Here is an 11,933-nt window from a genome sequence, read left to right as displayed (position 1 = left end):
TATCTAAAACCATCAGGTAGCATTATATGTGATGGGGATTAGACAGAAGCTTTCCCAGTAAGATCAGGGGCGAAACAAGGACGCCCATTATCACCACTAGCTTTATCAATAGGAGAAAAAGAAATTGAAGGAATTAGAATAGGCAATGAGGAAACAAAACTACCACTCTTTGAAGATGTGATGGTGTAGCATAATTGCAGGATATGAAATAAACCCATATAAATCGTTGGGCATTTCCATATAATCTGGAAATACATAAGATAATAAAGCCCACCAGCAAGAGAGACAGAAATTCTACTTAATAACTGTAGACAATATAAAATATTTGGGAGTCTACTTGCCAAGACAAACCCAGGTACTATATGAACATAATTACAAAACACTTTTAGCACAATTGGAAAGATCAGTTGTTCATGTGTAGTCTGAGATAATATAATAAAATGACAATTCTACCCTAAATTAACTTATTTACTCAGTGCCCTACAATTCTCAGTACCAAAACTTGTTTTATAGTGCCAGAAAAAGTATTTCATCTGGAAAAACAAAGTCAACTATATCAAGGCAATTAATGAAAAAGAAAATGCAAAGGAAGATGGATTAAGCATCCCAGAACTAAGACTATTACAAAGCAGAGAGTTAGTCATAGTCCTTCCATTTGCTATGGAAGCCTGGTGGAGGAGCCTTGAACTTGAAGTCTGGAGACGTGGTGTAAATACTAATTGTCCCACTTAGTATAATCTGTAGTGTGGACATCACACTTGGACTCCAGAATTGTTCAGCCTAATTTGAGATAATGTAGGTAAAGTCCTTGATAAAGCTTAAAGCACAGCATATTAACAGATGGGAAAACAGTTCCTGAAAATCACAGCTACTTAGTGGCTTTCTGAAGCTAGCTAGTGAATTGTATCAAACTTTCTGCTCAGAAAGGATCTCCTTCCTCCTACAATATATATTCTTTCCTCCATCATCTCTATCTCTTAGAATATCTAGTTTCCTTCAAAGCTCAGCTCATCTTGCCTTCTGCTTAAGACTTTTCCTGTTCCTCTTAGCTGGTGGTGGCTGCCCCCCCAAACATTTACTACCTTCTATTTATTTTCATGCATGCTTATGTGTGTGATGAGGTTAAAGAAAAATGATGATGGTAAAGGAACCATAGGTTTCTAGGGGTGCTCAATACCCCAAAACACCGACCCGCCTGAACCTGTCGAAAGAATTTGACTCAAGTCTCAGCCAAGGAGAACTCGCCATAATGAGTTGTCTTAATAAATCTTACCATCTGAGTGCCTTCATGAAGGCAAGATGAGACTTATATACGGAAAGATTGTGGGAGGGATTGATGGGTGGTCTTGAGTAGTCTGGGATGAATAGAAGAGGAGTTTAGAGTGGACTGGGGTGAGGTCAGACTCCAGGGTGGGAAATAGCTGAAGGCTACCTGGAGCTGAAAGACAACAGAAGGCTAGGGTAACAGCTAGGGTGTAGATATTTTGATCAGGTTCAAGGGTGGGAAGCAGCTGGGCTAGAGGGCTAGGCTAGGTAAGAGATTTGGGCGTAGATAAGGAAAGGCTTTTGGCCATAGGCAAAGGGCACATCTGGTGGGAATATTCCGGGAGAGTTAAAGGGAGTTCCCAGTGACTGTACCCTCATCATTCCCCCTCTAAACAAATGGGACTCAGTTTCTTTTGGGGTCCAAGGGGGTTTCCACAGTCTAAACCCCATCATGTGTGTTGTCCAGAGACTGTACTATCTTTGTCTTTGTATCAGCAGGACCTGGCATATTGTAGAAACTTAGTAAACATTTGTTTATTGGTTAATCGTTACTTAGTCTTTTGGTATTCACACATTGCCTATTATATTTACCTGTTAGGTGGCAGTACCACTTATCTCAACAGTTAAGATTGTAAGCTCCAAAGTAGCTGGGGCTTTTAAGCATCTTGGAAATCTTTCCACAACACCTACTACAATGCCTTCTAAAAAGGAATAATTCCTTTGCAGTATGATACTTTTACAGTTTTTAAAGCACTTTTACATCTCTTCTTTATTTCTCACTCAGCAGTAGCTTTGTGAAGCCAAAAAGACAACATACCCATTTTACTGAGGAGAACATTGAGACACAGAATAAGTGACACTTAAAGGTCATAGTAAGTGGTGGGACCAGACTTAATTCTGCTGACTAATGGTCTAGGGCTCTCTTTTACTGGGCTGCTGATCTGGCAGATTTTAGGTATAGCTCAGGCTCCCTGCTTCTTCCCTCCACAACCTACTTCAGTCTCACAAGGATAAGTGTGATTTGCCCAAGGTCACACTGCTAGTTGGTAGTTGAGTGAAATAACAAAGAATGATTGAATGAAAAGTACTTAAGAGCTTACTGTGTGTTGGGCACACAGTAGATACAAAAAGTGAGACGTCCCTTGCTATCTAGGAGGGAGATAGAGCATTTATTAAGCACTTACTTTGTACTAGGTACTGGAACACAGTGAACAAAGGAAGGTGGTGACCAAGAAAAGAGTGCCTTTCCAGAAGCTATAGTACTTACTGATTTGATTACTTTGTCCAGAGCAAGAGGTAGAAAGTGGGGGAACGATCGGGCTCATTCCTTTCCTTTAAATTTTTCTTTTTTAACTGTTCTGCCTTTTAGGTGAACTCCAGAGAGAGTCATATACCACCACATATTGCCTGTGGTATGATGTGTTAAATTATTTTGAGTGTTAAGGGGTACTGGGGGAGAAAAAAAATGGGACAGCTAAAAAGATTATATTTGATAAATTATTTCTGTTTGTGATTCTTCCTCAGTTAACAACTGTAGATCTGCTTGTTTTCATTTTCCGGATTAGGAAGGGGCTAGGGTTTTCTCCCATGAGGCAATGCAAGTTGACACAGTGATCGGGAGAGCAATTATTTTGCATCAGATACGGTCGTCTTATAGTCCAACAGATATTGTAGCCTCTTGCTGAAGAATGTAAATTTCTGTTATTCACAGGGAAAAGATTCATCCAGTTTATATTTTAAAGTGGCCGTTGCCCCCTCAAAATCATTGTTGTTCCAGAGCTGTAATTGTAGCATTTTCATATGAAATATTGTTGGTGCCAGTGGGTACATCACTTTTCTCATCCTTGAATGAGGACTTTATCTCTCTGGAGCTTCAGAATTCTCTTCTTTGGTATTTACCTTGAAGATATAAGCCTACTTGTTTGACCATTTCCTTTTTTTTTTTTTGAAGGGGGAAGGCAGGGCAGTTGGTTAAGTGACTTGCCCAAGGTCATACAGCTAGTTTGTCCAGTGTCTGAGGCCACGTTTGAACTCAGGTCCTCCTGATCCCAGTGCTCTACTCACTGCACCACCTAGCTGCCCCTTTGTTTGGCCATTTCCAAAGAGTTAGGAGGCCTATTATCAGGATCAATAATGTAGATGATATGATCCAGGATGCCAAAGTCACCATTGTAGGGATACTGTTTCCAAGAACACTGTTACCATGAGATGTTTTGACACCTTAGCCTGTAGTTACAAATAGAGATCAGGGTTGGAGAGCTGGTCCCTTGTTAATTTCCCACCTTCACATTCCCTTACTCCAACCACAAGCTAAAGACTATAGAATTGGGGACATTCGTATATTTTCTCAGAATGCATTTTAAGCAGTTTTTCATCGATGTCTGGTCCTTGTAAATCACAGATCATACTGTAGGATTTTAGTCCCAGAAGATACCTTAGAACAGCTAGTACATTACTCTTATATGCTTTAGATTAGGAATTCTTAACCCTTTTTGTGTGTGTAATAGATTCCTTTGGCAGTCTTGAGAAGTCTATGAACTCCACAGAATAAGGTATTTAAGTAATTTAAGGAAATTCTGAATGTTAATTGAAGTCAGTGAAGATAAATATGTAATTTTTTTCCCTATCCACCTTCATGGACCCCTTGAAATCTGAAGGTTCATGTACCTCAGGTTAAGAGCCCTGGCTGCAGATGAAGACACTACCTAATCAGGTAAAATGGCACTTAAGGACACAGCTAATTAGGAGCAAAGCAGAGACTTGAGCCTAGATAGGCCTTCTAGTAGTTAGTCCGCTGCCCCCATTTTCATGTGTACACTGGAAATTGCCAGCCTACAAAGTAGTTTTCACACTTAAAACAAAGATGTGGGCAATGACATAGCAATGAGTAATTTAAGGTAGTACCGTGACAGATTGTGTTCTAGACCTGTAGCAGACCTGTCTATTCATTTGTATGATTGGGTTCATTTTAGAAGTAATACTAATATTTTAAATTTATAACCATGAATCTTTCATATGTTATCACTTGAGATGGTGGTAAGGGGGTGGGGACAAAATGCAGGTTCTGAGATCTCGCTTTGTTTACTTCTACATAGTGAAGTGAAATTTTCTGTGGTGGGTCTCAAGAACTGCCACTACAATGCAGCATTTGATTGCAAGAATAACACAGGGTCTGGGCTCTTCTAAGTTATCTCCAAGGTTGGTAGTTTAACCCAGACGAAGGTTCCTAGTAGAATCTGGCTGTTTTAAAGATGACTACTTGTGTTCTAAGTTTTTCATACCTCATCTTATTGTCAAATAAGATGCTTCCTTCTGTCATTCCCTTTCTTTCATCAGAAAAAAAAGACAACACTGAAAATAAGCATTCTGGGAACTGGTTGGAAGTAGGCACATTTCTGACTTTTTGGTGACCTCACCCCTCAAATTCCTCAGGAAGAAGCCAGGTTAAACATTCTCCCTCCTCGCCCGACCCCCAACAGGGAAGAAAGATGCTAATGCCTCCATTCTAACATTTTGCTCTCAACAGAAATAAACCTTTATTTAAAAAAATGTTTTCAGTAATTTCTGGCCAAGAGTGACAAATCATCAAAAGCTTTAAAGTAATAAAAAGCTACAGTTATCTGTGCCTAGAGAACTCCTGTAGGTGGCAACTTGAACTAAGAGTTTAGGATAAATAGACATAGGGAAGGAGGTACCTTTGGTGCCCCTTTGCTCCTAGTGGGATCAAGATTTAGGGATGGGCTCTAAGGGGAGGAGGACCCACCCTTAGGAATGCAAAGCCAGCTGAGAAGGAAAAGGTTGCTAGGACCCACCCCCAACCCCTCCTTTCCCTTACACAATGGCATTTAGCTTTTGTATACAACCTGCTTTTGTAGGCATTGTGCAATACAGCATCATGAGATGGAGGCTTGCTTTGCAAAAGTAAATAATGGCAAATGTTTTAAAGGACAGACAGAAACTCGAATTGCTCTTCCTGGACGACTAACCAGTAAATGCTTATAGGCATTTTGGACAGCCTTAGGAGTTCCCCTAAAGAAATAGGAGGTAGCACTATAACAAAAGAAGGCATACTGTTTGGTGTGTCTGGGTTTTTGCTTTTGAAGCAGTTAAGTGGTGGTACCTAGAGCAACTGAGGAATTCATAAACTCCTTTTCATTATTTCATGTTTAATCATACAAACTAAAATTCTGTGAATCCATATATTATACTTCACTGAAAACAAAAATTCTCAACCCTACAGCATCAAATACTGAGAAATAAGATGTTCATGAGCCATCTGAAATTTTTTTTTTTTTAAAGGTGTTTTATTTATTTTTAGTTTACCACACACGGTTCTACATAGTTTTGAGTTCCAGTTTTTCCCCCCTCCCTCCCCAAGACGGCATGAAGTCTCATATAACTGTCATGTATAACTTCGCATTGAATTAATTTATGCTCTAGTCAAGTCGTGGAGAAGAATTTTGACCAATGGAATGAATCATGAGAAAGAAGAAACAGAACCAAAAAAAAAAAAAAAAAAACAAAAAAAAAAAACCCCAAAAACAAAAACAAAAGAGAAGCAGAAAAGGCGAGCATGTAGTGTGCCTCAGTCTGTATTCAAACTTCGCAGTTCTTTCTCTGAATGAAGATAGCATTCTCCATCGTGAGTCCCCTGGAGTTGTCCTTGCCCCTTTAGGTTGCTGAAAGAAGCGCAGTATGTCAGGGTTGGTCCTCACGGAGTCCACATATCTGTGGCTGTGCACAACGTTCTCCTGGCTCTGCTCTGCTCACTCAGCATTATGTTGTGTAGGTTTTTCCAGGTTGTTATGAAGTCTGCATCATCCCCATTTCTTATGGCACAATAGTATTCCATCACCTTCATATACCACAGCTTGTTCAGCCATTCCCCAATTGATGGGCATCCCTTTGCTTTCCAATTCTTGGCTACCACAAAGAGAGCTGCTATAAATATTCTTGTACATATGGGTCCTTTTCCCGCTTGCATGATTTCTTTGGGATACAACCCTAGAAGTGGTATTATTGGGTCAAAGGGTATGAACATTTCTATAGCCCTTTGGGCATAGTTCCACACCGCCCTCCAAAATGGCTGGATCAGCTCACAACTCCACCAGCAATGCAACAATGTTCCAATTTCCCCACATCCTTTCCAGCATTTATCATTCTCCTGATTTGTTATTTTAGCCAATCTGACAGGAGAGGTGTGGTATCTAAGAGTTGTTTTGATTTGCATTTCTCTAATCAGCAGCGATCCAGAGCATTTTTCCATATGCCTGTAGATAGCTTTAATTTCTTCCTCTGAAAACTGCCTGTTCATATCCTTTGACCATTTCTCAATTGGGGAATGGCTTGTAGCCATCTGAAATTTCAATGCCATTTCCGCATCTTATAATTTTCCTAAGAAGTTTGCAGACCAACAAGCTGTAGTATTACTGGACAGTTAAGACTTAACCTGATTAAAGTTCAGAGCAAGAAAATATTTTGTGTACTTTGTTTTCAAAAGAAACGGGGTTAAAGTTCTTTGTCAGTGTTATCAGCCATCATAGAACCAAGAATATCAGTACTGCAAGGAACCTGAGAGATCAGCTATCTCATTTTATAGATTAAGAATCATGGGATTCAAAGAGCTAAGATTAAAAGACAAGTATTTTTTTCTTGCTAGTCAAATGTCTGTTATAACATTTTTATCTTAAATGTTATTGATGCTGTTTTATATCAATTTCCCTTTCTATTGTGTCCTTCTGGCCCCATAATGAGCTGGTTTAATAAATTGTATATTTCTATATAGCTACCCATCTACATATATACATACGTATGTATGTGTATATATATGTAGGGGTTGTCTTCCCTATTAGAATGGAAGCTCCTTGAAGGCAAGGACTTTTTCATTGCTATCTTTATATCCTCAGCACTTAAGAGAATTCCTGGCAGGTAGTAAGCATTTAATAAATGCTTACTGACTTTTTGATTGATTTAGCCTGTTGAACACCTCATTTTCTTGAAAATGATCTTCAAGGGGCAGGGAAATGGTGTTGGGTAGAGCACCAGCCCTGGAGTCAGGAGGACCTGAGTTCAAGTTCTGTCTCAGACACTTAACACTAGCTGTGTGACCCTGGGCAAGTTACTTAACTAACCCCTATTGCTGCTCCCCGCCCCAAACAAATTATCTTCCAAGAGGCAACAAAATTTGGCATACAATGAGGAGGCCTATAGATGGCATAAGTTTATTTCCATCAGTGCTGTAGTTTTTTTTTTTTATCCACCAAGCTGTTGGTCTTTATAATAATCCCTTGTGATTAAAATAATAGGAATACGGACCTGACCTTCTGATTCCATAGTGTAGTGTTCTTTCCACCATCCCATAGTGTCCAAACCCTTGGGACATTTTTGTAGAGATGACACTTTAAGCATTGGTAGATGCATGGTGTTAGGGCTGCGCCAGAGGAGCTTAAAAGTATAACTCTCTTGATTACTTCGTTCCAGGATGTGGCTTTGTAAAAAGAAAGGATAACTGATGGTTGGAGGATCCGCTCTCTGTTGGACTTAGGCTTTGGATCATTGCATAACCTTTTAAGTTGGTGTTTGTTTGTCATATCAAATTTGGGTTGTCCCATTCTGACCAGGCAAAATGCCTCTATAAAGAGCTTTGAGAAGAATGTGGTTGTACACTTGATCTTTGTATTAAGAGGTGAGGTGAGAAGTGGTAAGAGAAATAGGAGCTCTTACATTTTTTGCTACCAAGCTGGAATGTGAAGGCATAGAAACCTCTGCTACTGAGCAAAAACAAATGAGGAGTAGAAGGGAGGAGTTTAGCATAGCATTACAGAAATCTTATAAAGTACCAGTAATTAGGAAGTAATAACTGGTATTTTTGTAGTACTTTAAAGCTTGCAAAGTGCTTTACATATGTTATCTCATTTGTTCTTCCTGACTACCCTAAGATGGAGATGCTGCTAATTATCCCCATTTTAGAGATGAGGAGGCTAAGAAAGATTTAAGTGACTTGCACAGCTAAAAGGCAGGTGACACCAAAATGCATGGCCAGCCGAGGAGTTTGTTCTATGAAGTTAGAGCTTGTGGAGGTAATGCATGTTATCTCTCAATCCAAGAAATTTGTTTTTCAGTGGTGGGAGGAAAGATAGGAAGAAAATAAATACTTGATAGTTGAAAAATTTAGAAAAGCCAAGGAATTTACACTTTAAGATTATGCAAGATAGAAAGAGTTGGAGCCAGCAGTCTATCTCCAGATTTTGTAATGTAATGTATTTGCTTCTTTTCTATTTGTAATTTTTCATTCTTTTAGAAATTTTGTGTTCTAAATTCTTTCTCCCATACTCATTGAGAAAGCAAACAATATGATATACAGTATGCATGCAGCTAGGTGGCGCAATGGAGAGAGTACCAGGCCTGGAATTAGGAAGACTCATTCATCTTCCTGACTTGAAATCTGGCCTTGGGCACTTAATAGCTGTGTGACTCTGGACAAGTCACTTAACTCTATTTGCCTCAATTTTCTCATCTAAAAATAAGCCAGAGAAGGAAATGGCAGGTATATTTCCATATTGGCTACATTGCAAAAAATAAATAAATGAAAAGCAAGGAAAATAAAGGAAGTAGGAAAAACTATGCTAAAGTCTCCTCTGAATGGGCATAGCATATTTCTTTGGAATTGTCATGGATCAGAATAGCTAACTAAGTCTTTCACAGTTGACTATCATTATAAGATTGCTCTTATTGTATACAGTGTTCTTCTGGTTCTGCTCACTTTGCTTTGCATCAGCTCATAAATCTTTCCAGGTTTTTCTGAAACTGACCCTTTGTCATTTCTTACAGCTCAATGGTATTCCATTACAATCATACCACAGCTTGTTCAGCCATTACCCAATTGATGGGCATCAAATCAATTTCCAACTCCTTTTCGCTAAAGAAAAAGCTGCTATACTTTTGTATATATGGGTCCTTTTCCATTTTCTATGATGTCTTTGAGATACAAACCTAGAAGTGGTATTGCTGGATCAAAGGGTATGCACAGTTTTATAGCCCTTTGGGTATGGTTCCAAATTATTCTCCAGAATGGTTGGACCAATACACAGCTCTACCAGCAGTTAATTAGCATATCTATTTTTCCGCATCTCTTCAGCATTTATCATTTTCCTTTTCCTTCATCTGATAGCCATGAGGTAGTACCTTAGAGTTTTGATTTGCATTTGTCAAACTTTTAGTGATAGCATTTTTTCATGAGTTGATAATTTTTATTTCTTTGTTTGAAAACTGCCTGTTCGTATCCTTTGACCATTTGTCAATTGGGGAATGAACTCTTTTTTGGCTCAGTTCTCTATTTGAGAAATGAGACCTTTATCAGAGAAGTTTGCTGTAAAGTTTTTTGCCCCAGTTTCCTTTTTTCTTTCTAATTTGGGCTGCACTGGTTTTGTTTCTGCAAAACCTTTTAAATTTAATGTTATCCAAATTGTTCATTTTATAATCCTGTGATCCTCTTTATCTCTTATTTGGTCATAAACTCTTTCCCTTATCCATAGATCTGACAGGTAATTAATTTTCCATTTTCACCAAATTTGTTTATGATATCACCCTTTATGTCCAAATCATGTGCCCATTTTGACCTTGTCTTGGTATATAGTGTAGATCTATGCCTAGTTTCTGCCAGACTTTTTAGTTTTCTCCGCAGTTTTTGCCATATAGTGAGTTCTTGTCCGCAAAGTTTGGATCTTTGGGTTTATCAAACATTAGATTACCGTAGTCACTTACTTTTATGTATTATATACCTAATCTACTCCACCAGTCAGTCATTCTATTTCTTGTCCAGTGCCAGATTATTTTGATTATTACCACTTTGTTGTTTGAAATCTGGTACTGCTAGGCTGCCTTCACATTTTGTTCCCATTAATTCCCTTGATATTCTTGACCTTTTGTTCATCCAGGTGAATTTTTTCTAGCTCTGTAAAATAACTCTTGGTGGTTTGATTCATATAGCACTGAATAAGTAAATTAACATAGGTAGAATTGTCATGTTTATTATATTAGCTTGGCCTATCCATGAGCAATTAATATTTCTCCAATTATTTAGATCTGTATTTGTATGAGAAGTGTTTTGTAATTGTGTTCATATAGTTCCTGTGTTTGTCTTTCTATCACTTCCTGCTGGGAAAGTTTAGTGTTTAGTGTTTTGAGAACTGGCAAGTGGGACTAGCTGTAACTCTTCCTTGTACTGTGCTAGGGGCTGTAGAGGACATAAAAATCCAAAAGGCAAAATTCCTGCCTTTTTAAGAGTTTATAATTCTGTCCAGCAAATTAGTTTTGTTGGTTGTGTATAGAAATACTGACGATTTTTGTGGATTTATTTAGTGTCCTGCAACTTTGCTTTATAAATAAAATTGTTTATTGTTTCACCTAGTTTCACAGTTGCTTCTCTAGTTTTCTGTAAGTATACCAGCATGTTATCTGCAAAGGGCAATAGTTTTGTTTCCTTGTCTCTTAGTCTTACTCCTTTGATTTCTTTTCCTTGGCTTATTGCTATAGAGCAGTGATCAGTAAATAAAGTGAGCCATTTATTCAAGGTCAGGGAATTGCACTTCTGGATACCTTGCTGCCTTTTCATAGGGGGATGTCTGGGGAGAGAGGGAAGAAAGGGGATTCCTTTAGGGTTTTTCGTCCAGGGAAACAGGAGGGAGTATAGCCAGGATACATAGAATAGCTGAACTGTTTAAGGGAATGTTGCAGAACTTTCCTTGTGATTATCTCTGTCCTGAAACAGGGTAGTAGTTAGAAAAAGTTGAGATGCGGGAGGCTCCTTGGGGGCATTTAGAGACTGCTGGTGAGAGCAGAGGTTCCCAGGGATTGACTTTGAGGGTTCAAGGGAACAGTTAAAAACTACTAATCAGAATAGTGCAGGGGCCTGGAGATTCCTGGGAGTTGACCTTGATAATGCTTGCTCTTGCTTGATATCATAGAATTTTTGTTTTTGTTGTTGATATGGTCAACTATGCTTATACTTCTCCTAATGTTGAACTGGCCCTGCATTCCTAATAATAATAAGCAGTTATTTAGAAGCTGCTATGTGCCAGGCACTTAACGTCCATCTTTCTTCTCTTAACTGCAATTTTAACCCTAGGCGCAAACTTTATTCCCCTGTTCTTCTCTCTTACTACATCTTACCTTCCTCAAACATAGTCAAGCTTTCACCTTTTTCTTAACTGTACATGAATCGATTCTATAGGCAAGAAGGAGCTGGTATACTTTCCTGGTGCTTTTAGACTACTTTTAAATGCCACCTTCACTCAATAGCTTCTGCCTTTACAATCTGTCTTCCAGCCCCACCAAAGGGTGCAGTCCTCCAGGTAAGTTGAGAGGCCAGTACTCTACAACATCTTCATTGATAGGCCACAAGAATACATGGCTGCAGCAAACATAGTTGAGATTGCTTTCTGGGCTACCCTACCACAAATTACAATGCAGGAGGAAGATAAATCAAAATACCCTATAAGTCCTATATTTTACATATTACACTTCTGTGTGTGTCTGTACATGCATATATACATACACACAGAGCATGTGTATAAAATAGGTACATAAATTAAGTAGACTGTCAAGAAGTAAGGCATGTTAGGTAGGCTCTAATGAACTCTTGGATGCATCTTCAGGGTTTTGAGATG

General features: G+C 38.7%; 1 protein-coding gene across 1 annotated transcript in view; it reads left to right on the top strand.

Moving 5' to 3' along the window:
* The window catches only part of SLC31A1 (solute carrier family 31 member 1), a 29,606-nt gene that overhangs the window by 852 nt on the left and 16,821 nt on the right, over positions 1 to 11,933 (top strand). The window lies entirely within an intron of this gene.

Source organism: Trichosurus vulpecula, chromosome 3 (genome assembly GCF_011100635.1).
Source record: "Trichosurus vulpecula isolate mTriVul1 chromosome 3, mTriVul1.pri, whole genome shotgun sequence".
Taxonomy (NCBI): domain Eukaryota; kingdom Metazoa; phylum Chordata; class Mammalia; order Diprotodontia; family Phalangeridae; genus Trichosurus; species Trichosurus vulpecula.
Note: the sequence above shows the minus strand (reverse complement) of the source record. Positions and strands in the feature narration are given on the sequence as shown.